Source organism: Lissotriton helveticus, chromosome 11 (assembly GCF_964261635.1).
Source record: "Lissotriton helveticus chromosome 11, aLisHel1.1, whole genome shotgun sequence".
Taxonomy (NCBI): Eukaryota; Metazoa; Chordata; class Amphibia; order Caudata; family Salamandridae; genus Lissotriton; species Lissotriton helveticus.
In genome coordinates this window covers 1,160,240,512-1,160,267,735 of record NC_136072.1, presented here as the reverse complement: position 1 = coordinate 1,160,267,735, position 27,224 = coordinate 1,160,240,512, and positions in this window count along the sequence as shown.

Here is a 27,224-nt window from a genome sequence, read left to right as displayed (position 1 = left end):
GAGCCAGGTCCTGTCTGCAGAGCATCAGTTTGGGGTACGAGAGGTACCCTGAAAGAGCCAGGTCCTGTCTGCAGAATATCAGTTTGGGGTTTGAGAGGTACCCTCAGAGAGCCAGGTCCTGTCTGCAGAGCATCAGTTTGAGGTTCGAGAGGTACCCTCAAAGAGCCAGGTCCTTTCTTCAGAGCATCAGTTTGGGGTTCGAGAGGTACCCTCAAAGAGCCAGGCCCTGTCTGCAGAGCATCAGTTTGAGGTTTGAGAGGTACCCTCAGAGAGCCAGGTCCCGTCTGCAAAGCATCAGTTTGAGGTTCGAGAGGTACCCTCAAAGAGCCAGGTCCTGTCTGCACAGCATCAGTTTGGGGTTCGAGAGGTCTCCTCAAAGAGCCAGGTCCTGTCTGCAGAGCATCAGTTTGGGGTTCGAGAGGTACCCTCAAAGAGCCAGGTCCTTTCTGCAGAGCATCAGTTTGGGGTTCGAGATGTACCCTCAAAGAGCCAGGTCCTGTCTGCAGAGCATCAGTTTGGGGTTCGAGAGGTACCCTCAAAGAGCCAGGTCCTGCCTGCAGAGCATCAGTTTGGGGTTCGAGAGGTACCCCCAGGAAGCCAGGTCCTGTCTGCAGAGCATCAGTTTGGGGTTTGAGAGGTACCCTCAAAGAGCCAGGTCCTTTCTTCAGAGCATCAGTTTGGGGTTCGAGAGGTACCCTCAAAGAGCCAGGTCCTGCCTGCAGAGCATCAGTTTGGGGTTCGAGAGGTACCCTCAAAGAGCCAGGTCCTGTCTGCAGAGCAACAGTCTGAAGTTCGAGAGGTACCCTCATAGAGCCAGGTCCTGCCTGCAGAGCATCAGTTTGGGGTTCGAGAGGTACCCCCAGGTAGCCAGGTCCTGTCTGCAGAGCATCAGTTTGGGGTTCGAGAGATACCCCCAGGAAGCCAGGTCCTGTCTGCAGAGCATAAGTCTGAGGTTCGAGAAGTACCCTCAAAGAGCCAGGTCCTGCCTGCAGAGCATCAGTTTGGGGTTCGAGAGGTACCCCCAGGAAGCCAGGTCCTGTCTGCAGAGCATCAGTTTGGGGTTTGAGAGGTACCCCCAGGAAGGCAGGGCCTGTCTACAGAGCATCAGTTTGGGGTTCGAGAGGTACCCTCAAAGAGCCAGGTATGCCTGCAGAGCATCAGTTTGGGGTTCAAGAGGTACCCCCAGGAAGCCAGGTCCTGTCTGCAGAGCATCAGTTTGGGGTTTGAGAGGTACCCTCAGAGAGCCAGGTCCCGTCTGTAAAGCATCAGTTTGAGGTTCGAGAGGTACCCTCAAAGAGCCAGGTCCTGTCTGCAGAGCATCAGTTTGGGGTTCGAGAGGTACCCTCAAAGAGCCAGGTCCTGTCTGCAGAGCATCAGTTTGGGGTTCGAGAGGTACCCTCAAAGAGCCAGGTCCTTTCTGCAGAGCATCAGTTTGGGGTTCGAGATGTACCCTCAAAGAGCTAGGTCCTGTCTGCAGAGCATCAGTTTGGGGTTCGAGAGGTCCCTTCAAAGAGCCAGGTCCTGTCTGCAGAGCATTAGTTTGGGGTTCGAGAGGTAACCTCAAAGAGCCAGGTCCTGTCTGCAGAGCATCAGTTTGGGGTTCGAGAGGTCCCTTCAAAGAGCCAGGTCCTGTCTGCAGAGCATTAGTTTGGGGTTCGAGAGGTAACCTCAAAGAGCCAGGTCCTGTCTGCAGAGCATTAGTTTGGGGTTCGAGAGGTAACCTCAAAGAGCCAGGTCCTGTCTGCAGAGCATCAGTTTGGGGTTCGAGAGGTCCCTTCAAAGAGCCAGGTCCTGTCTGCAGAGCATTAGTTTGGGGTTCGAGAGGTAACCTCAAAGAGTCAGGTCCTGTCTGCAGAGCATTAGTTTGGGGTTCGAGAGGTCCTCTCAAAGAGCCAGGTCCTGTTTGCAGAGCATCTTATCTGCAGAGCATCAGTTTAGGGTCCCTGAGTAGAGTGAGTGGGCACAGAAGCAGCATACAGACGACTGCACAATAACAAGCTCGTGAGCCATGGGCTCTCCCTGGAAAATTAGCATGCAGGGCCTGTGAATGTCATAATAGTACACAAATCAGCCTTTGATGTCCCATTAGCTCACAGCTGGAGTGCAGTTCCATAATGTTCCACCCCCTCCTTTCACTTCAATGGTGATCCCTTTACGATGCCAGCCATGTCTTCTTCAGACTTCCTGGAAGTCATCATAATTAAATTCCCTCTGATAATGTTTGTGTGAAATGTGCACACATTACTCTGTAAGGGGTCTTCGCAGTGGAAACAGGCATTGGGAGGAAGGGATCCCTGGCGGAGTCGTGGTAGGACGTAGCATGAACCCAGGAGGAGTCTGCGCAGTGGAACCGGGCATTGGGCAGATGGGGTCCTTGGAGGAGTCGTGGTGGGACATTAGCATGTACCCAGGAGAGGTCTGCCCTGTGGAACCGGGCATTAGGCGGAAGTGGCCCTTGGGGAAGTCGTGGTAGGATGAACCATGAACCCAGGAGAGGTCTGCCCTGTGGAACTGGGCATTGGGTGGAATTGGCTCTTGGAGGAGTCGTGGTAGGATGAACCATGAACCCAGGAGAGGTCTGCCCTGTGGAACAGGGCATTGGGCGGGAGTGGTCCTTGCAGGTGTCGTGGTAGGACGTAGCATGAACCCAGGAGAGGTCTGCGCAGTGGAACAAGGCATTGGGCGGGAGTGGTCCTTGCAGGTGTCGTGGTAGGATGAACCATGAACCCAGGAGAGGTCTGTGCAGTGGAACAAGGCATTGGGCGGAAGTGGTCCTTGGAGGTGTCGTGGTAGGACGAGCATTGAACCCAGGAGAGGTCTGCACAGTGGAACAAGGCATTGGGCGGAAGTGGTCCTTGGAGGTGTCGTGGTAGGACGAGCATTGAACCCAGGAGAGGTCTGTGCAGTGGAACAAGGCATTGGGCGGAAGTGGCCCTTGGAAGTGTCGTGGTAGGATGTAGCATGAACCCAGGAGTGGTCTGCCCTGGGGAACTGGGCATTATACGGAAGGGGTCCTTCGAGGAGTCGTGGTAGGATGAACCATGAACCCAGGAGAGGTCTGCCCTATGGAACCAGGCATTGGGCGGAAGGGGTCCTTGGAGGTGTCGTGGTAGGGCGTAGCATGAACTCAGGAGAGGTCTGCCCTGTGGAATCGGGCACTGGACAGAAGGGATCGCTGGATCAGCCTTGGGAGGATGTGTCATGGACCCTCAAAGGATGTGTCCTGTGACATGGATGCCAGCTGCCTGTGACATGATGAAAACAAGTCAGTGCTTTGTAGGCCTGTGTAGAGAGATGCAGATCTCGTAGGGAGCAGTTTTTAGGCTCCCTAAAATCAATCAGTCAATCAATCAATCCAGATTTGTAGAGCGCGGTTATTCACCCGCGAGGGTATGCAAGCACAAGGTTCTTGCTGGGATCAGTCTTGATGTGATTAGTCAAAGAGCCAGGTCTTGAGTCCCTTTCTGAATTCCAGGAGCGAGGGTGATGCTTGAAGGTGGAGGGGAAAGTAGTTCCAGTATATGGTGGCGAGGTAGGAGGAAGAGCGTCCTCCACTGTAGCTTTGGTGAATGCGGGGACTGTATGCAGGGGAAGCGGAGAGTAGGTGTTTGGAGGGTTGGTGGAAGTTCAGGCGTTGATTGATGTATGATGGTCCTTAGTCATGGAGGGACTTGTAGACATGTGTCGGTTTTTTGAACTTACATTTTTCTTGGATGGGGAGCTATTGGAGGTTCCTGAGGTGAGGGGCGATGGGGGTCCATTTCAGGAGGCTGAGGATGGGTCTGGCAGCTGAGTTCTGTATCGTTTGGAGTCTCTTCAGGAGTTGGGTGGAGATTCCTGCATAGACTACGTTGCTGTAGTCCAGCCGACTGGTGACTAGGGCTTGAGGGTTGGGTTTCCTGGTGTTGATGGGGAGCCATCTGAAGATCTTACAGAGTATGCAGAGTTTGGAAGCAAGCGGAGTAAACCACATTGATCTAGCATTTCAGGTAGGTTTACTGTCGAGAATGATGCAGAGGTTGTGTGATGGTCTGTTGGTGTGGGTCTGAGTTTGGTCGTCCATCATGTGTAGTTTCATGGGTATTGTTCTTAAAAATCAACACCTCTGTCTTGCCCGTGTTGAGCTTCAGGCAGTTGGCCTTCATCCAATTGGCAACACTCGTCATGCAGTTGTGGAAGTCAGTTCGGAGGTGGCGGGGTCTTCTGAGAACGGGAGGAACATCTGGGTCCCGTCTGCATAGGATACGATGTGGATGCAGTGGGTTCTGATAATGTTGGCCAGGGGCATCATGTACATGTTGAACAGGGTGAGGCTGAGGGAAGATGCTTGAGGGAGAACGCAGATGATGCTCTTGGGTTCCGAGTTGAAGGGTGGTAGATGGACTTTCTGGGTTCATCCTGTGAGGAAGGATGCCATCCATTTGAGGGCGTCTCCCTATATCCCAATGTGGTAGAGTCTCTTGGTGAGGGTGTGGTGGGATACGGTGTCAAACACAGCTGAGAGGTCGAGGAAGATCAGGGTCGCTGTTTTACCTCGGGGAGGAGAGTTCTGCTGTCGTTGGTGTCAGTGTTCACGGTGGTCTTGATGCTGTGGTTGGCGCAGAACCTTTAATTTTTTAGAGTTTATTTGGCGCTGAAAAAAACTTGTGTCAGTGGCTGAATTCCTGCAGAATATTAGCAAGAGGAAACGGGACCTATTGGGTGGAGAAGCTGCATTTAAAGATGACACTACGAGTGGTGTTGTTCCTCCAATGGATCTGGGGACCTAATGAAATACCAGCATTTGTAAAGTGCCCAGCTGCCTCCGGAGAGGTGTCCCGGCGCTGGGGGCAGTCAGGAAGATTAAGCGAGCTATTGCCCAAAGTCACATGGTGCTGGACTAACCTGCCAGCGGAGCCGGGGATCAAACCGTGAACCACGTGGTCTGGAGTCAGGCACCCTGGCCGCTGCGCCACACCTCTTCCACTGTGGAAGCCCAGGCACTTCCAGAGGGGCATAATATGTGAACAACAAGGACCCTCTGTAAAAGTATTGATACAGTTCCTAGGACAGGGAAAACAATATGTGTATATCAATCCTAGGCAATTGCAACAACAGTAAGGGAAACAGGATTGCAAGAAGGGAACATATAAGACAAAATCTATTATGAAACTATATTTTCTTTAATTAGACATTCATATTAAAAACATGATTCATATTCAACATGGCACAATTACAAAAACGCAATTACAAAAAAACAAATTAAAATACTCAATTAACATCAAAGGTGGCAATTAATAGTATCGACGCGCGTTTCGGCGTTGAGAAAACGCCTTCTTCAGGAGCCACAAATTGTTCGATTAAAAACTACTCGCAATGTTCTAGTAATGGTTCTTCCACATGGACGCAATCGAAGGCGGGTTGTGGATGTAATCTCCCCAAGGGAACGTAATCTAAATATTAAACGTGCCGTATCTTCTAAATTATTGAAAATATCACCAAATAATAATCTCTTTTGTCAGCGCTCAATCGGAAGATAGCCGGTGGCGTGTATTCCAGAACAATCAACTGGAAAATATTTAACACATAATATCAAGGGAGGTTTCAATACAGTCACCCATATAATTGTCGGCGTCTTCCGGCGGTTAAAAAATTACATGTATTTTTTAACCGCCGGAAGACGCCGACAGCCATCTTTTGCTTCGGCGCCCATTGATTAAATAAGCGGCCGCGTTTTGACTCGCGTATTTTCAGTCTTTACCAATGGCATTGAACCATAGAAAACGAGGCCGTGTGTGAGCATATCAGCTTGTTATCAACGCATGTTTCCGCTTGACTTGTCGAAACAATCCGAGTCATTTACAATTATATTAAGATTGGCCAGCGCAGAGAGGACAGGAACGTTAAATATAGCTCATTCCTGTCCTATTCCTTTCACCCAGAATAGTGAAGTAAGGTGTCATGCTGCGTTGAGTGAAACATTGATAAATATGGGATGTATGACGTTACAACGCATACTTTTACAACGCCTACCTTTACATCGCAAGTTTTACAACACACCCCATTACAACGCATAATGCTTTTGGGCGCTGGATAGTGAATAGTTTAATTTACTATTCCAACTCCAGTCCCCGTGGATAGTAGGGAAGGTGTTGGATAGTACATTAAACCTATTCCCTATCCTAGAGCACCCCCCAGCGCTATGCGTTGTAATGGTTTGCCTTGTAAAAGTTGCGTTGTAATGGTAGTTCGTTGTAAAAGTTTTGTTGTAAAGGCTGTATACCATAAATATGCCCCTTAGTTTGGGACCTTCCATGGCCAACAGGGCACATGTTCTCCACCAACACACATTCTTACATATTTCACCTCTGGACATCATTGCTAAGAGAAGACAAAAGGAAGAAAAGTAAAAATCAATCATTTTAGCAGCTCGCTGCATCTGACCCTGGTTCCTATGGGCTAAAAAAGCAACATTGCATTTGAACTTTTCAAAACTTTTAGAAAATATCCAGCCACTTGTGTGTCAGCGTGGCTTTGAAAGTGTCCTTTCAACATAGGGTTTTGTGCCATTTTATCATGTCAACCATCAGAGTTAAATGTGAATTGATCTGCAGGGATTCCCGCTGGTGTTGTGCAGCCTCAAAAGCCTGGTCTGAGATTCTCTTGAAAGGAGGCACCTCCTGAGGTTTATTGGATATTCTGCCCAGGCTGGCATCAAAACCCTTCTCCTTTGCTAAAAAGTATTGGAAAAACTGATCGGTTTCTCATGCCTGCCATGGCCCTTAGTTGTGACCCCGAGGAACCTGGTGCTTTCGGGTCAATGAATACTTATTTTCAAATTCTTTGCGTTGACTTTTTCTAACAACAAAGTTCAACACTAAAGTAGGTTTGTCAATCAAAAGGAGTGCCCACACTCTGCAGGTTATTCCTTCAGGTACGGTTCTCCACGTCTTCATTGTTAATATTGACTTTGTTCTGTGACTTTAGGTCCTGAATTAACTGAAAGCGGCTAGTTCAGCTGTGGACACCTTTACTTCTCTCTTATTATCATACATTTGTTAAACAGATCCCTCTTAACGTCAACACAATCCGCTTTTCCCCACTTGAATTGCATTAACTGTGCCCTTCTTTTGGTTAGCTTATCTGAGTACCAGGTGTGTCAATAACAACAATAGACGCCCGGTATGTGACTTTCAGTAGATACTTACCTGATGTTTTCAACAGTGCTATTTGTGCCACCATTTTTCTTGACGCTCCAATGTAGAGTTTTTGTTTGTTGTCTTATTACCAATATTGCTAATCCCTCCCAGAAGGGAAACATCATTACAACGACCTACCTTTACAATGCAACTGTTATAATGCAACTGCCTTAACATTGCATGCCATTACAATGCATGCCATTAGAACGCATGTCACTACAACGCATGCCATTACAATGCATACCATTACAACGCATGCCATTACAATGCATTATAAGGTAATCAATGGAGATTTTTTTAGTATTAGCGTGGGTATTGGGTTTTGGGGTACATAGGAATAGTCATTTTTACCCCTACACTATCCAACATTTACCCTACTGTTGCACTCACTGGAGTAGGAATAGTAATTTTTATGCCCTACACTATCTAACACTTACCCTACTGTTGCCCTAAAAGTATTATGCGTTGTAATGGTAGTTTTAAAAAATGTGTTGTAATGGCATGCATTGTAAAATCATGCAATGTAATGGTAGTTGCGGTGTAAAGACTGCGTTGTAAAAGCATGCGTTGTAACATCGTACATTCTCCCAGAGTTTAACTACAAGTGTTTTACTAAAGGCACCTTGATGTGTAGTGACTCTCCTGAACCACACAGTGTTTCCTCTCACGCGTTTTCCTTGGTACATTGACACTGAGCACAGGCTTGTTGCAGAACCTACCTTCCCTATGACCTAAAAGTGTTCTTTGTTGACAACATAACCTAAACTCATGCACCCTGCCCTGAGGAAGCTGCCGCCATCTCGACATTACTCAGCCGATGTCATGCAGGAGTATTTTGCAACACGTGTCTCTCTGTCTGTAATTATAGTATATAGTAATAGTCCAAAATATTGCAATGTTCAAAGATTTCCCAAGGTTCAAAACAAATCACAGAGGTATAACCGTTGTGAATTCTCAAAATATAGTACAGAATTTACTTAGTTCAGGTCCTTTCAAAGTAGTTTGGAACTGAAATAGGCTCCCATAGGTTCTATACTGTAGCAAATAAAGTTCTTGAATCCAGTATGTAAAGTAAATATAATTTATTGTAGATTAATTGTTTATTACCAGGATTACTACCCTGCTGAGTACCCAGCGCTGTTGTCTTTATCCTGTGGTGTACCATATTCAGGGGAAGTTGGGTGTTTGTGGGTAGTCCATGTCCCATCATTTGTCCCAGGGTTATTGTTCCTATCCTGCGGTGTACCCTTTTTAGGGGAAGTTGAGTGTTTATGGGAAGTCATATACCCCGTGCATTTTATTTAGTTGGTTTTCCTGTTTATTGCTTTTCGTGACAGTTTGGCCAACTGGCATGACTTGTGATATTTTGGGTTTGGTTTGTGATGGGGGATGGTGGTTATGTGATTTTGCATTGGTGTTGGGCGAGAGGATATTATTCCTCTTTTTCGTGTTTTATGCAACAATTCTTATATTATGCTATATTGCTATTTTATCATTTTTATTTGCAGTCATTCATTTATTTGTGTTGACTGCTTATTTGAAATCCTGACCTTGTCATCGTCAGGGCATACTATATTTATTTTCTCTTGCTTTCTTTTGTGTTCATTGTTTTAAAAGAGGGAGATGTGTTATATTCTGGTCATCTCTTTCCCTGCTGCTCAGCCTGTGTGTGTGTGATGTCATTAGAATGTTTGTGTATGCATGGTTTGAATGTGTGATCAGTTTGAATGAGTGGGGCTGAGCAGCTGGATGCTGCTCCCGGTGGGGCCTTCCTATTTACCAACTTTTAACGGGAAATGCAAAGCATGAGCAAGCTGTAACATATACCTATGAAGTTTCTTGTATCCAGTGTATTTTGTTTGGCAAGAAATACTTATCTGACTTGTTTCAACAATTTGCTGTCTTTCTATTGCACTGCTTGATCAGGAAAACTGTTTACGTTTTCATCTGTTGCTCAGGTGCATGAAGTAAGACGCGGAGGCGAGTGAAGGGTCAAGTGGGGTTTATGTCATCAAAGTCAAAACCCCCACGCCAGCTGCTGTGAATCCAGGAGGCCACGGACTCGCGTTGCCAAGGCGCTCACAGCTGCTGTTGCACCCGAGCGTGGACCGCCAGTCAAACATAAACAACCTCACGCGCAATGCCAGCGGTCTCGAGGGAGTGCGAGACACTCTCAAGGCCAGGAAAATGCAGTTTCGTGGGAAAGATGAGACCCGCAGGGTCTCAACGTGTCTCACATAAACAGCAGAAAGAAAGAAAACAGAGCAAAATGCATAAACGTAAACAATAAGCAAGTGTTTTAGTAGGAAGGCAAAGCAACACCTGTGAATATTAACATTAAAGCATTTAATATAAAACAAAGTGTAATGTGGCAAGAAATACCTCAGGATAAATAAAAGAATTTACCCCAAAACATAATCTTTGAACTTGTTATGCCCCAGTCTTTGACGCCCCTTGGACATCCTAGGCATGTCATCAGTATCATGCCTTAAACCAGCTTGGAGTTCCAAGTTGTGTGCAGACCCCGCAGGACTCACTCCAGACCGGCAGGACTCACTCCAGACCCCGCAGGACTCACTCCATTCCCGCAGGACTCACTCCAGACCCGCAGGACTCACTCCATTCCCGCAGGACTCACTCTAGACCCGCAGGACTCACTCCAGAACCAAAGGACTCACTCCAGACCCGCAGGACTCACGCTAGACCCCGCGGACGCACTCCAGACCCTGCAGGACTCACTCCAGACCCCGAAGGACTCATTCCAGACCCACAGGACTCACTCCAGACCCCGCGGACTCACTCCAGACCCTGCAGGACTCACTCCAGACCCCGAAGGACTCACTCCAGACCCGCAGGACTCACTCCAGACCCCGCAGGACTCACTCCAGACCCCGCAGGACTCACTCCAAACCCCGCAGGACTCACTTCAGACCTGTAAGACTCACTCCAGACCCCACAGAACTCTCTCCAGACCCCACAGGACTCACTCCGGACCCCGCAGGACTCACTCCAGACCCGGCAGGACTCACTCCAGACCCCACAGGACTCACTCCAGACCCTGCAGGACTCACTCCAGACCCTGCAGGACTCACTCCAGACCCTGCAGAACTCACTTCAGACCCTGCAGGACTCACTCCGGACCCCGCAGGGCTCACTTCATACCCAGCAGGACTCACTCCGGACCTCGCAGGACTCACTCCAGACCCCGCAGGGCTCACTCCAGACCCTGCAGGGCTCACTCCAGACCCAGCAGGACTCACTCCGGACCTCGCAGGACTCACTCCAGACCCCGCAGGACTCACGGCAGAAGCCGCAGGACTCACTCCAGACCCCCAGGACTCACTCTAGATCCCGCAGGACTCACTCCAGATCTCGCAGGACTCACTCCAGACCCAGCAGGACTCACTCACGATGCCGCAGGACTCACTCCAGACCATGCAGGACTCACTCCAGACCCTGCAGGACTCACTCCAGACCCTGCAGGACTCACTCCAGACCCCCAGGACTCACGCTAGACTCCACAGGACTCACTCCAGATTTCGGAGGACTCACTCCAGACCCAGCAGGACTCACTCACGATGCCACAGGACTCACTCCAGACCCTGCAGGACTCACTCCAGACCCTGCAGGACTCACTCCAGACCCTGCAGGACTAACTCCAGACCCCCAGGACTCACGCTAGACCCCGCAGGACTCACGCTAGACCCCGCAGGACTCACTCCAGATCTCGCAGGACTCACTCCAGACCCAGCAGGACTCACTCACGATGCCACAGGACTCACTCCAGACCCTGCAGGACTCACTCCAGACCCTGCAGGACTCACTCCAGACCCCGCAGGACTCACTTCATACCCCACAGGACTCACTCCAGACTCCACAGGACTCACTCCAGACCCCGCAGGGCTCACTCCAGACCCTGCAGGGCTCACTCCAGACCCCGCAGGACTCACACCAGACTTCGCAGGACTCACTCCAGACCCCGCAGGACTCACGGCAGAAGCCGCAGGACTCACTCCAGACCCCCAGGACTCACGCTAGACCCCACAGGACTCATTCCAGATCTCGCAGGACTCACTCCAGACCCAGCAGGACTCACTCACGATGCCACAGGACTCACTCCAGACCCTGCAGGACTCACTCCAGACCCTGCAGGACTCACTCCAGACCCCCCAGGACTCACGCTAGACCCCGCAGGACTCACTCCAGATCTTGCAGGACTCACTCCTTACCCAGCAGGACTCACTCACGATGCCACAGGACTCACTCCAGACCCTGCAGGATTCACTCCAGACCCTGCAGGACTCACTCAAGACCCTGCAGGACTCACTCCAGACCCCCAGGACTCACGCTAGACCCCGCAGGACTCACGCTAGACCCCGCAGGACTCACTCCAGATCTCGCAGGACTCACTCCAGACCCAGCAGGACTCACTCACGATGCCACAGGACTCACTCCAGACCCTGCAGGACTCACTCCAGACCCTGCAGGACTCACTCGAGACCCCCAGGACTCACGCTAGACCCTGCAGGACTCACTCCAGATCTCGCAGGTCTCACTCCAGACCCAGCAGGACTCACTCACGATGCCACAGGACTCACTCCAGACCCTGCTGCAGGACTCACTCCAGACCCTGCTGCAGGACTCACTCCAGACCCTGCTGCAGGACTCACTCCAGACCCCCAGGACTCACGCTAGACCCCGCAGGACTCACTCCAGATCTCGCAGGACTCACTCCAGACCCAGCAGGACTCACTCACGAGGCCACAGGACTCACTCCAGACCCTGCAGGACTCACTCCAGACCCTGCAGGACTCACTCCAGACCCCGCAGGACTCACCTCAGCTCTGTGAAGCACCTCCTTCTCTTGAAGCCAATCAAACCATTCACAATGATCATCACTGTCCTGCTTATGTTTGTGTATGGTATCTGTTGGAAATGGGATCCCCGGCTGGCCAGGGCTTTCGCCAAAGTCAGTCAGAGACCACCACCCCCAAGTCAGGGCAAGGGAGTTACACGCCAAGATAACCCCTGCTCACCCTCTAGGTAACGTGGCGCGAGCAGCAAGGCTAAACCTGGAGGCGATGTAGGCTAAGTATTTGCGCACGCACCCCAGCAACAACACCCAAAGCCCGCCACAAAGGAAACTCCACACAAGGTTATATATAAAAATAGCCTTTGTATTACACCAAAACACATTTAGATAAAACACACATTTTACAATGTGCCAGAGGCACGGGCAGAATTTACAGGGGATATTTACAAGACAGGGCCACCTGGACCACTGTCAGGAATCAGCACTTGTAGAGGTAACAATACAATACTTGTAGGCCTAGAACTTAGAACATAGCCTATCAGACAGTACCTTCCGTCCTGGTTGCACGGGATAATGCGAGTGACCTCCTTAGTAAACTTGAGCGGGCGGCCCAGCGAAGCGGCGCGACTCAGGGGAGAGCGGCGCTGCTCGAGGCTTGGGCGGGCTGCCGGCACGGTACAAGCGTTTCTCTGGGGCGACCAATGTGTGCGGCTCAGAAGAGGAGGGGAAGGCAGGATGCGGGCGACCCAGCGAAGCGGCGCGGCTCAGGGGAGAGCGGCGCTGCTCGAGGCTTGGACGGGCTGCCGGCACGAGCTGCCGAGGGGAACGAGCGAGGCACACTTCAGCGAGGCCCCAGGGGCCAAGGGAGATCAGACAAGTCCCAGCAATTTGGCAGGGAAGGCACCATAGAGTCCACTGGTCCTGGGACTCTGGTCAGGGGGCAAGCTTAGTATCAAGCCCTTGGAATATCACTTATAACAGAAGATCACTGTAACACAAAATAGGACATAAAGCACACAACCAGTACCCACTGGTAACTGGTAAGTCCCCCCTACGCAATCCTAACCACCCTAGGAACAGGTCACGCAGGGAACCAGGACCTTACTAGCACCACCTGCATTATCAAGAACAACCACCTCAGTCTCACAATACACATAGGGGCATAAACCGGGGGACAAAACACATGATGCAGAACCTACATTCAGCGGTGTAAGGAACACATGACGCATCAACACACGTTCAGCGGTGTAAGGAACAGGGCACATAATGTATCAACAACACATTCAGAGGTGCAGAACACAGGGTGCGCAAAACATACTACACATTGTACATTTCCTAACACCCAAAAGCAATAGGACATAGATCATAACAGCATCTAAACCTTTAGCGCAGAACTCACAAAGTCCAGGTTGCGCCACTGCGCCAGAACCTAAACGTAGCAGCTGCCCACTACTTGCTGGGCAGCTGAGGGACAGGACATGGGGGCCTAAACGCTGCAGCTGGCACTAAGTGCTGCGCAGCTGGGAAAAGGCCAGGGATGAAGGAGTGCGCCTCACTCCTAAAGTCCACAGTGTATGTCCCTAGGGAAAGAAATACCTACACGGTGCAGCTGCCCACTACTTGCTGGGCAGCTGGGATCAGAACACGCCAGGGGCTCTCACTAGCCCCTCAGGAACACTGCGCCCCACTGAGCCATCTGGCTCTCGAAATACTGGGCACCTTAGAGCCTCTCTGGGCTGGTAAATAGGGCGGTGTTTTCGCTGGAGTCCCCCCTCTGGGGACTCGATATGGCCAAACTAGGTAATAAACCTCTTAGGGCTCGTGAATCAATGTGGGACCCAGGGGAGCCTCTCGAGCAAGGTGGGCGGTAGGCGGAGTGCACGGACAAAGAAAACGCTATGCCCCCACCGAGCCCTCTAGGCTCAAAGAACTACTGGGGGCCGTTGGAGCGGCCCTCTGTCAAGCGGGGCCGCTCAGCGTTGCGAGGGGATCCCTCGCGCACTTTCACCACCCCCCGCCCCCCCGGGGCAGCTCTACTCACCGGCTGCTCTCCGGAGGCGGCGGGGGACACAGTCATTTGGCAGCAGTCTGCCGGGGCTCTCCCTCGCTCACGGGGGCCTCGGCAGACATCTTCTGGTAGGAGCGGGGCTCTCCCTCACCTCATGGGAGCCCCGCCCGCTCTCTCCTTCGTCTTCACCCGGTCCCCCATCTCGGGACCGGGACTCAGCTCCAGGGTCAGTCTCCCTGACGGCGCTGGCCAATCCCAGCGCGGCGGCGGGCGGGACTTCCTCCGGCAAACCGGAAGTCCCGCCCCGCGTCAGGCACCGTCGTGCCTGACTTCCTGTTTTGCGGCGCTCGGGCCGCGGCGGTGAATCTCGGGGGCATTTCAGAGGGGTGGCACCCTCGAGATTAAAATAAACAGCGAGGTGGGCACTCGCTCGTTTTAAGTAATAAACAGGGGCAAATAACGCCGGGTGGGCACCGGCTGAGATCAATAGCGCTTCCAAGCGCTAACAGGCAAATAAAGCGCTCGCCCAGCGCTTGAGGCAAAGAACAGCGCTCCCAGACGCTTTAAGGCAACTAAAGCGCTCCTTGCGCTAGGAGGGGAAAGAAAGGACTTTCAGGCGCTGGGAGGGTAAATACAGCGCTCCCCAGCGCTATGGCAACCAAAGGTCCAGCAAAAGTCCCTCTGGAGAAGCCCCACAAGTCCAGGAACAAGCACAGCAGAGAAAAGTCCTCCAGGGCATCAGTAGTCCAGGGGCTGGGCAGGGCTCAGGGAGGCAAGCCTTCCCCTGAGCCCCAAGCAGCAGCACGCCCCTGGCAAGATTCGAGTTGGGAACAAGAACATTTTCATGGGGTCACAGCCTACACCATCTCGCAGCATTCACTCCCCCGAGTTCACACATACCAAACTTGACCATGCACACCTCACGCATCAGGAACTACCAGGGACACAGACATTCCCCATGCATTCCTATGGGAGGGCAGGCCAATCTCACACACGCACTCAGGGAGAGCACGCACTTTACACTTTACACTGCGCCACAGTGTCAAAGTGCGCAAAGGACAGAAATCACTATAATTTAAGGCAAAAAGTTCAGGGGTGACCCTGCCAGAAGGCCCAAGTCCAACAGTATCCGCTTGTGAACTAGTGATGCTGACTCAACTCCTTTTATTCCGCCATCCTTTGCTGTCAAGGTGGGCCAACCCTTTGCTCACCTGTCTGACAACCACAGGTAAAGAAAACCTAGATTTCCCTTTTTCCACTTCTCTTGGATTTTGTATGAGTACCCAGTCACCTTTCTTCAAAAGGCTTCCCTGAATCATATTGTGTTTTCATGTTCTCTTTTTTCTTCTGTACTCAGGATTTAATTGATGCTAGGGAGGCGTGCATAGATTCCTCTTTCTGATCAGTTTTCTCACTAAGCCAGTTAGGAAACAAACCAGTATACACCTTTCTACCTGTGATAAGAGTAAAAGGTGCTATCCCTGTTATAGAGTGAGGCGTCGTGTTATGGAACAAAACTTTCCTGCGTAAAAATTCTAGAGGGTCTGGTCCCAATGCTATAGCGGTTTGTATCCCTTCTTTCACAATTCTTTTTCATCTCTCAACTAGGCCATTGGAGGTAGGCGAATACAACGCCAGCTTTAGGTGGCTGATATCATGCAGCTTGAAAAAGGAACGCATACGCTGATAGACAAAGTGTGTCCATATATCGGTGACGATAACATTGAGCAAACCCTTCATTGTGAAAATACTTTGCGGAAACGTAATAGCATTGCCAGTCGTTGCCCCATCACAAAACACAGTAATACATCCATTTGGAGTAATAATCTACAAGCAGAATCAAATACTTAGTGGCAGATGGTAAAACTTTGTAGGGGCCAGAAATGTCTAGACCCACTTTGTCCCAAGGATTTAGGGGAAGAGGAATCGGATGAATTGGTGTGACCAATGTTCTCCAATGAATATCTGCTAATAAACATTCTGCACATTTCTTAATCATACTTCTGACTTGAGATTCCATGGAGGGCCACCAGTAATACTGTTTCAACCGTTGACATGTTTTGGTAACACCAAGGTGTCCTTGATGAGCTGACTGAATGATAGTTTGTGTAAGCTTTCTGGGGGGAGAAATGATCATGACGCATAATCGTACTTTGTACAACAGACAATTCATCAGCCACATTGGCAAAATTCCTAACCTCCGTAGAAAGAGTTCTACGCTCAGGTAAAACCCCTGTAATACATGCCTTGACTTGGGAAAGGGTTCCATCTTCAGCATAGACGTTCTTTCCCTCATCTTCTGAAATAGGTGTGCATTCCAATACAGCATCCACCGCTGCAACCACACACTCAACATCCTCAGCTTCATATGATTTGTCATCCCGTGTCATCCTTGATAAGCAATCTGCTCTAATATTCTTGCCTCCAGGTATGTGTTTGATGACAAAATGATATTCTTGTAACTTGGATAACAATCGAACGAACCTGGCCGAGGCCCTGTTAGCCCTGTTATTACAAAGCATGTGCATGAGTGGTTTGTGATAGGTGTATAATCCAAATTCCTGTCCCCAAATGTATGATTGAAATGTTTGAATTGCCCACACACATGCAATGGCCTAGCTCTCCATAGTGCTGTGATATGTTTCTGTAGGTTGTAAGGTCGTAGAAGCAAAAGCAACTGTGTGTTCTTTATCTGCAACCCACTGCACCAAGAACATCCCAAGACCAGTGAGGCTCGCATAGGTAACTAGTCACAATATCGAGAAAAAAAATATCGACTGGTCAGAATATCACGTTTTTTAGATAGAATGGACAGAATATTGAATTACAGAAATATAGTCGAAATGCAGGTAAGAAATATCGATAATCTCCCCTACAGCCAATTTTTACGGCTCAAGAGGAACTGTACGAGAGATGAAGACTATAAAATCCAAGCACAAGAACTGAGCGTAAAATTAAAGAACAGAGATTACACTGAAAAAACAATCAGAAGATGCAGAAAAGAGCCAATAACCAACTGAGAGAATGTCTATTGCAAATGCACCCTAAAGAACCAATACAAGACTTAACAACCTGTGTAACAACCTTTAACCCATCCACCTACGATGTGCAAAAAATGGTAAATAAAAACTGGCATATATTAAATACTGGCAAATTCGATTGGCCCAAACCTAGATTTGCCAACCGAAGAACAAAAAACCTGAAAGATGTCTTGGTGCACACACGGCCCCCAAAAAAACAAACAATATCCATAACGAGAGATGCCAGGATGACACCCCTAACGGGACATTACCCCTGCGGCACATGTGTAGCATGCAAAAAAACTACAGCATCGAAAACATTACAACTATCAGAGACTTTGGTATGGACACAGAGGCAACATACCAACTGTAATTCTTCCCATGTCATCTACATGGTCAGTTGCCCTTGTAAAAAGAAATACATAGGGATGACCTGTCGCAAAGTAAAAACAAGAATTGGTGAACATAAAAGTAATATTAAATTAAAGAAAAACACCACTAAATGATGCTCCCACTTTGTAGAATTGAACCATTCCTGCGACGACCTCCATTGGACTATAATTGAAATGCTTACAGATAAGTCGCACAACCATGAAAAAATTCTATACGAAAAAGAACAGAGGTGGGTGAACCGACTTCATACCCATGAACAAGGCCTGAATGATACTGTCCCCTGGCATCAGTTTGCTAAATGATAACGCTTTGATAACACTCTACTGCCATTAGAAATACTTTGGTGAACGACATCACCAGAGAAATAACATCTGAAAAACTCTCTTTTCTGTAAATAGACTCATGATTTTTAAGAATCACTTTCCCTTTACAAGAACTTAATGAATTACCAGCCAAAAGAAAAGATATTTTCCTTACAACATGACTGTTCTAACCTAGGTCTAACAAGGCCCCTTTAAATCTGAGCCCGCGAAAACCACATGCCCCTTTAAAATCGGAGCTCCCAGCACACTTCCGGTATCCGGGGGCAGAGTCAGCACCAGTCCGAGGAGAACACTCCACGCGGGTAATGGCGTTTTGCAGATACACCGAGAGGAAACTGGTAAGATGCGATAGCCGCTATTCTAACGATGTGGCCTCCCCTTCCCATCCAGCTCTGTGCTAAATTTAGCGGAACCCCTGATGAAGAATCGCGCTCTACTAATACAGGTAGGACAGCTTAATCTTTGAAAATGGGTTAACGGAGAACTGGCAATACATTCCACATCTTTTAACTTAGCCCGCTATATACTCAATCAATATAGGCCATTTACAGCAACCTTGTTTTAAAATGTTTATTGTTTCCCCCTTGTTTAACTATTCCGGGAACCATTCTAAATTTACCGTATCCTAATATTGGTGCTTTGCCCTGCGCAGCCAAACGCCCTATACCCGCACAGCCTTGATGTAACAGTGCAAAAATGCGCACGGTAATCTGAACCATTCCAAATTTATCGTATTTAATATTGGTGCTTTGCCCTGCGCAGCTAAACGCCCTATACCCGCACAGCCTTGATGTAACTGTGCAAGAATGCGCACGGTAATCTAAACCATGCCAAATAAAGACAAATCAGCTGTGCAATTCATGTATTGTGTATAATAACTTTCCTTAACACCCATGATATCGACGCTACTTGCCTACCTTAATCCAGCATAGGGTACACCTTCCAAACGAAAGAATTAGTAACATAAGGCTTACTAAAAGAAGACGTTACTTACTTCTTTCTTCATGATTTTCCCACTACCACAAATGATTTACTAACTAAAAATTGAAAAAATTTGAATGATTATTGTGAATTGTTGTATGTCTTTGCATTGCTCTATTCCAGAATTCATGAGCGCTGACCTTTCAACAACGATTGTCAAAGAATGACCATTTGAAAAATACTGCACAAATCGTGTGAGTAACATTATATGTATGTTAGTCCTGACGAAAGCTCCACAGACCCCTCGGGCCTAAGGAGCTGAAACATGTCGACAATCTTTTTAAAATACCATTAGATCCAGTAACTCGATCTTCCTTAGTATCAACATATTTTATACCAGCGGGAACTCACCCCTCATTAAAATAATTTGAGTGTTTCTTCCCCCTTTTTAACAATTTCTTCCTTTTTTCATCAACTTTATTTTTACACCATTTTGTGGGAAAAATCCTCTATCTCTGACACTGCACTTGAGACCAGAGGTGCCTCTGGTTGAGGCTGGCAACTAACACAAATTGGAACACCCGATGATAACTGCCATAACTTCAATGTGGGGCGGATGAAACATATATACCGCACTCCTAACAACATTGAGTTTTTGAGGGTATTCTAATCACTTTTCCTAAACCAACGGTCGAAAAGTGTTACAAGTGTCCTTTTTCACTTTTGATTATTATTATTTTTCTTTTTAAGAAATATCGATTACCATAATATCGAAGTTAGTAATATCAATTTATTTTTAGTGTTTTAAGTGTTAGTATATGTGTTAAAAGTATGTACTATTTTTGTAATGTATGTTAGAATTTTGTAAAAGTAATGAATTTTATGTTTATTAAATGTTTTGTAATATAATTCTGTAGCGGGTTGTGGGTTTATAGGGGAATAGGGTGGGAAGTAATTTAATCATAATATATATTTTTAGCATTATTTAGAATGAATTAATTATATGTTAAAAAGTATTTGGCATAATTTAATTCTGTAGTGATTGTGGGTTTATAGGGAAATAGGGTGGGAAGTAATTTAATTGAAATAAATTAATTTATTATTTTATTACTTAATAAATGAATATATAATAATTTATATTGTTAATTAAGTTAATTAATTTATCAATAATTAATTAAGAATTGATTGATAACAATTATTAATTAATTGGTAATTATGTCAATTGTGTATTTTTGTATTAACTAGATATTAATTATTAACAATTAATTTGTAAATATGTAAATTAATTATATTGTTAATTCTAAATATTTAATTAATTAATTGTTAATTAATTATGTTAATTTATTCATATGTGACAATATTGTAGCTGATGTTTATATGGGAAACTGGTGGGAGGTAAATACATTTTTACAAAACAATTAACTGCTAATTAATGTTAATTATATTGCAGGAGAGGGTATATTAAATAATCCCCCCCCTGCTATCCAACGCTTTCCCTACTGTTGCACTCAATGGAGTGGGAATAGTCATTTTACCCTCCCTCTATCCAACGCTTTCCCTACTGCTGCACTCACTGGAGTGGGAATAGTAATTTTTACCCTCCTGCTATCCAATGCTTTCCCTAATGTTGCACTCACTGGAGTGGGAATAGTAACTTTTACCCTTCCGTTATCCAACGCTTTCCCTACTGCTGCACTCACTGGAGTGGGAATAGTAATGTTTACCCTCCCGCTACCCAACGCTTTCCCTACTGTTGCACTCACTGGAGTGGGAATAGTAAATTTTACCCATCCGCTATCCTACGCTAAAAATACTGAATGTTTTTTTAATATTATTACGTCTATATATATATATGCATTAAAAAATAAAAATGCATGTTTATTTTTTTTAACATACATTAATTAATTATTAATTTATTTTAAGGTTATTTAAGTATTTTTGAGTATGTTTTACTTAATTACATGTATTATTTCATTAATTTTAAATTACTTTTAAGACATTTTAAAAATTCGATATTCTAACAAACTCTATTATTTACAACAATATTTTGGATTCAATATTTTTGTGTGGAGAGGTGTGGCTCACTATTTAGAGGCGGCAGTGCCTACTCTAACCAGGGAACACACTCGGTAACTCTGGGCATTAAGCTTGCCTCATCTCTACAACGGCCCCCCACAGACGCCTGGGATGCCTGGTTTCACCCTGGAGATACCCAGAAAGGGACCATCTCACAGGGAAAACCAGGACGGGTTCCCCAGCGGTCTACAGCGCCAGGACACTCGGGTAGAGTAACAGTGCGCTTTACAAGTATCCCACATTTACATTTTACTTACCTGTTTGTAGATAGGAATTCGATTGTAGATAGGAATTCGACAATCTGGTAGTCGATATTTTGTCACATATATTTTTTCAGGTCGATATTTAGCTCCTCGATATTCTGTCAGTGATCCCTTGCATCAACATTCACAAAACATGTGTGACCTTCTTGAAATGGACGTAGAGCAGGGGAGTCTTCGATAAGCTACTTTACACTTTCAAAATTACTCTGAGGCTCGTCGGTCCAAATGAATTTGAAATATTTCCTTAAAATGGCTCGCAGAGATTCTACAATTTGTGCATAACCCTGCAAGAATTGGGCATAGTATTCTGTGAGTCCTAGAAAGGAACAAAGGGCTTATCTATCTTTAGGTGGTGCGGGATCTCTGATTGAGATTGAGAATGTGGCCCTAATACTTTTGGGTGAGAGTCTATGACCTGAACACTCTATCTCTCCAACAGCAAACTTAAATTTTTTACGTCTGACAGCCACATCACACTTAGCAAGTTTTGTAAGAATTCTAGTCAGGGTGCGATCATGTTTTCCTGGACTGCCATCGTATACCAGAATATCATCCTGATAAGCTTGCACACCAGGAATGTCTTCAAGTAGCATGTCCATGATCTTCTGGAATACGCTGGCAGCAGATGCCAGTCTGAAAGGCAGTCTCAGGGACTTGTAGGCACTGAATGGAGTCCGGAAGTAGTGAGTTCTTGTGACTCAATGGAAAGTGGAATTTGAAGATACGCTGACCTGAAGTCTATAATGGAAAAAATATTTGCCTCACCATAGTTGGCAAAGAGATCATGAAGTTTTGGTAGGGGGTGGCAATCCACCAATATATTGCGGTTGAGTGAGCGCAAGTTAGCACACAACCTGACCTCCCCTGATCTCTTGCGCGCTAAAACTATGGGGGAGACCCATTCAGAAGAGTCACAAGGTGCAATGATTTCCTTAACACACAAACTCTTGAAGACATTTTTCATTTCGTCTCTGGCGCTTAGTGGTAAAGGGTGTACCTTATGCACAACAGGTTGAGAATTAGTTTTGAGGTGAATTTGATGTTCAAACCCTATGACTTCGCCTACTTTGTTACTGAAAACTGAAGGGAATTGTTTGAGAATGCTGTCAATGTTGGTCTCTGAAAAGGAAGAATTGTTAATCATATTCACATTATACTCATCATGTACATAATCAGCAGGACATTCCCCAATGACCACAGGCTGATCAGCATTAGGTTTAAGGTATAACCCCATCTTGGCCAAGTCCTGCCACCCAATGATCTTCCTTACTTTCAGAGCAACGTAAACCTGGCTAAATGTGTGTCTGCCTAAACATTCTAGTCTGGAGTGAGAATACCCAAGCATGTCAATTTCGGTCTCCCCAAATGCTTTGGGATTGGCGTAAGTTTGTGTTAGAACGACATCACTACTCCAATTCTGATAAAAGGTAATCTATACTACTATTATAAAGTAAGAACTGGGAACCTTTGAGGCGGGTAAACTTGGGAACCACAGCGCCAATTCAAACACCCAATACATCATTGGAATTGGCAGGGTTTTCAGAGTGACATAGGCTATATAACTCCCAAAAATATACGTTCTTTAAAAAATATACATTACAAAAAAAATAGTCCCTTGGAAGTAGCGCCGGCCGTGTGCACGAATGTGCTGACATCATCAGCAGCGCGAGGAGTACAGCCGTGGGGAGGAAAACTAATGCGGCGTTCGGCGGGAGGAGCACGGAAGAGAGCGGCGGCGATAGTGGGGACGCGAGGTGAGGGACTTACTGGAGCGCAGAAAGGAGCAGACAATTTGTGACGGGTGTCAGTATTGCAGGGGGCCCTGAAGCAGCCTTAACGACGGGGCGGCCGGGGGCCCAGAAGCAGCCTTAACGACGGGGCGGCCGGGGGCCCAGAAGCAGCCTTTTGCTCCCGGACAACGTCAGGACGGGCTACAAATAAATGAATAAACAGGCAAAAAGAAGGCCCCTCAACAACTCAGAAAAATAAATAAAACAGGCCTGTGGTTACTTGGAATCGGTAAAAGTGCGCAGGAATACAGGGACTGAGGCCCGGATTAACCCTCCTCCCCCCGGAGCTACGGAGACTCACAAGAGGCAGAGATAGTTGATAAAAACACCTGATAACGGAACATGGACGCGGCAGGCGGGGGAGGGAGGGAGGGAGGGAGGGGGGGAGAATCAGTGGTTTGTGATATTCATCGGGTGAAGTCATTTCATATTTGTTTCTGTTTCCACTTTAACACCACGCACAGTAAATGTCTCTCCTGTTATTAAATCACATTTATAAAAAATGGAATTCTACATCGCAAACAATTTGGGTGCTGAGGTTTTGTCAGGTCTCTGCCAAAGCACTGCTTTACAGTGATCAATGAGGCGTTTAATCAGTGCGTGAAGACACCAGCATCACTGCGACCAGAGGCCCCAGTTTACGGGAATTGGGGCATTATAAATTGTCTGCACATGTTAAGGTTTGTCAGCATTACAGTGAGATTGCAACAGGTGTTTTTACACACCCCCTGGCGAGGGTTGCAGACACCACTGCGACCAGAAGCCCAAGTTTATGAGACTGTGGCGCTAAGCTGCGGGCAAGTTATATGGTCATAAAAATACATGAATGATGGATGCAGGGTGGGTGCATTAATGATTGTTGGGTGGATGGGTGCATGGATGGATGCATGCATGATGGGTGGATGGATGCATGAATGATGGATGCAGGATGGATGGGTGGATGGATGGATGGGTGGATGCATGAATGAATGATGTATGGATGCAGGATGGGTGGGTGATGGATGGATGGGTGGATGCATGAATGATGTATGGATGGATGCATGCATGATGGGTGGATGCATGATGGATGGGTGGATGCATGAATGAATGATGTATGGATGCAGGATGGGTGTGTGGGTGGACGGATGGATGATGTATGGATGGATGCATGGATACATGCATGATGGGTGGATGCATGATGGATGGGTGGATGCATGAATGAATGATGTATGGATGCAGGATAGGTGGGTGGGTGGATGGATGGATGGGTGGATGCATGGATACATGCATGATGGGTGGATGCATGATGGATGGGTGGATGCATGAATGAATGATGTATGGATGCAGGATAGGTGGGTGGGTGGATGGATGGATGGGTGGATGCATGAATGAATGATGTATGGATGCAGGATGGATGGGTGGATGCATGAATGAATGATGTATGGATGCAGGATGGGTGGGTGGATGGATGGGTGGATGCATGAATGATGTATGGATGGATGCATGGGTGCATGCATGATGGATGGATGGTTTGATGCGCGAATAAATTACTTATGTATGCAGGATGGATGGGTGGATGCATGAATGAATGATGTATGGATGCAGAATGGGTGGGTGGATGGGTGGATGCATGAATGATGTATGGATGGATGCATGGATGCATGCATGATGGGTGGATGCATGATGGATGGATGGGTGGATGCACGAATGAATGATGTATGGATGCAGAATGGGTGGGTGGATGGGTGGATGCATGAATGATGTATGGATGGATGCATGGATGCATGCATGATGGGTGGATGCATGATGGATGGATGGGTGGATGCACGAATGAATGATGTATGGATGCAGGATGGGTGGGTGGATGGATGGGTGGATGCATCAATGATGTATGGATGAATGCATGGATGCATGCATGATGGGTGGATGCATGATGGATGGATGGGTGGATGCATGAATGAATGATGTATGGATGCAGGATGGGTGGGTGGGTGGATGGATGGGTGGATGCATGAATGATGTATGGATGGATGCAAGGTGGTTCGGACTCGCTCACTGCGCTCGCTCGCTGCGGTGCAATATGCAAATTAGTTTATGCCGCACCACTTTCAAATGTCACCAGCCGCCCCTGATTGTCTGCACTTTTTAGTTTATTCCTGCATAACGCTTGCGCTGTGCTTGTGAAATCAATTGTATCTATCCATACTAATATAATAAAGAGAGAGCCCAAACCTTTGAGGCGGGTAATCTCAGGAACCACAGCACCAATCACAACACCCAATACAGCGTTGGAAAGGGCAGTTGCAGCAGAAGGACATAGGCTACGCAGACGCCCACCATATACATTTAAAAGGTAAAAGAACCGTGCCAGAAAAGTAGTCCCTTGTGGGCATGTCTGCGTTGTGCTGTGGGGATGTGCTGGGGGAGTGACAAACGCTGGGGGCGTGTGGTACGTTCCGCCCTTCATGCCATGTCTCATATCGTGTACTGTGGGTGTGTGCTGGGGGTGTGGGCGTGTGCGGGCACGGGATTGCGGGAAAAAAAAGCGAGCGTTGTGCCCAATATTTCATTGTTTTTTCTTCCCAGGTTATGTACATTCCAGCTCCGGGTGTCCACCCTGCTCCCTTAGAATACCCCTGCACCCCATAATCATAACCCACCCTTACTCCTTAAAATACCCCAACACCCTTAAACACTAACCCATCTTAACCCTATAAATATACGCTGTACCCCAAAACGCAAAACTATCCCTAAACCTAAAAATACCCCTGTACCCCAAAACCCAAACCTAGCCCTGAACCCTATAAATACCCCTGTACCTCAAAACCCAAACCTACCCCTGAACCCTAAAAATACCCCTGTACCCCAAATCCCAAACCTAGCCCTCAACCCTAAAAACACCCCTGTACCCCAAAACCCAAACCTACCCCTGAACCCTAAAAATACCCCTGTACCCCAAAACCCAAACCTAGCCCTAACCCCTAAAAATAACCCTGTACCCCAAAACCCAAACCTACCCCTGAACCCTAAAAATACCCCTACACCCCAAAACCCAAACCTAGCCCTGAACCCTAAAAATACCCCTGTACTCAAAACCCATACCTATCCCTAAACCCTAAAACTACCCCTGTACTCCATAACCCAAAACTATATCTGAACCCTTAAAATACCCAAACAGCCCAAAACATATACCTCAGTACCCCAAAACATATACCCCTATACCCATACTTACCTTATCCAAACATTAAAAAAAACATGCTTTTACCATTCATGCATTTACAACGAATTTTTTTGTAAATGTATGCTTGGTAAAAGCATATAAAATGTAATGCCATGCGTTATAATGGCATTGCGGAGTCATGGTACTTTTGTAATGAAAGTATGCGGAGTGATGGTATGCGGAAAGAAAGTTGCAGAATAATGGGTGTTTACCCTCCCCATGTAAGTACATTGGTGGCACGGCGGCCCACATCTCCAGCAACATACTCATATTTTTTCACCATCCATTTGAAAAATGCACAGATCTCTCTCATTGATGGCTAGCACCAACATACACTTTTAGACACACCTCCCGCCACAAGTTCTAGAATTGCGAACTTTAGAGCTGGGGAGCTACGTTCGAATCTCGGCAACAGCTCAACATCCTGTGATTCCAAGCAAATCGCTTTGTCTCCCCGTGCCTACCACAAATGAATGTGTTCTTCTGTAATGTAAATTGTGCTCATGCCATGTTGTCGAGTTCGCGCTATATAATATTGCAAGGAAAAATAAAGTAGGGAAACTCGAGTTCACACACTACTGAACGCGCACTCTTAAGTGCATCAGCAGTGCACTGTGAATCGGAGCGTTTCACAGGCCTGTCACAGATAAGAAATGCTATCAAAACGAAATTCTACAAAACAATATACTACTGGCCGGCAGCAATTCATACCCGGACAACGTCGGGACGGGCTGCTAGTACCTGATAAAATGGTTATTGGAGAATCAGAATCAGTCATGACTTGAACAGAAATGATCCAATGATCAATTCACACCAAGATCATTCAGCCGTGTATAAATCAATGGAATTGCATTCAATAGTTGACACAACATTCCTGAGTTTTTCAGAATAACTGTCTAAGTCTACGGTGACTTTAATACTGTTGATTTTTGCAAACCTCTTACCACCCCTGCATACAGCCTGAAAGTGACCCACTTTTTTGCAGGCCGTGCATCTTTTACCAACTGCAGGTCGATTAGGAGAATTTCCAATGTGGTTTCTTGAACCACATCTAAAGCACACCAATGTTAAAGGCTGTTTGATGGATTTGTTCACAATGTTTACTGCACACAGGGAGTTGTCCTCCACCATGTGTACGGTGTGTGATGCTTGGCTTTCCCAGAGTGGTTTGGATGAAATCATGGTGAGTTCAATTCCTTTGGCTATGTCAGCAGTTTCAGATAAGGTAGGGTTCCTGCAA